Source organism: Sinocyclocheilus anshuiensis, unplaced genomic scaffold (assembly GCF_001515605.1).
Source record: "Sinocyclocheilus anshuiensis isolate Anshui unplaced genomic scaffold, SAMN03320099.WGS_v1.1 scaffold719, whole genome shotgun sequence".
Lineage (NCBI taxonomy): Eukaryota > Metazoa > Chordata > Actinopteri > Cypriniformes > Cyprinidae > Sinocyclocheilus > Sinocyclocheilus anshuiensis.
The window spans coordinates 1,047,313-1,047,665 of NW_015552643.1; the positions used below are offsets into that span (position 1 = coordinate 1,047,313).

The 353-nt window shown below is 40.5% G+C and overlaps 1 protein-coding gene across 17 annotated transcripts in view; it reads left to right on the plus strand.

Annotated features, from left to right (window-relative positions):
• The window catches only part of celf2 (cugbp, Elav-like family member 2), a 177,863-nt gene that overhangs the window by 103,224 nt on the left and 74,286 nt on the right, over positions 1–353 (plus strand). The gene's annotated exons all lie outside the window — the stretch shown is intronic.

The window sequence follows — 353 nt, forward strand, 5'->3', positions numbered from 1 at the left end:
TGGGCTCTCGGGCGAGATCCCAATTCGTCAGTCACGACTGACGTAACGTAGAACGTGACTGACTGAAAGGGAACAATGGAAGCCAGTAGAATTCAAAAACCTGCTGTGTTAATTGCCTTTACGTATTGTGTGTAATTAATACTAGGGCTGAACGATTTTGGAAAATAATCTAATCCAATACCAATATTGCGATTGCAATTTAATATGCAATTATTTTTTAAAGCCCTTTATTTTCTGTATTATTCAACAAAGACAAGCTATAAATCAAATGGGGAAGTTGTGGCCTACTGGTTAGAGAGTCGGACTCGTAACCCAAAGGTTGTGGGTTCGAGTCTCGTACCGGCAGGGATTGT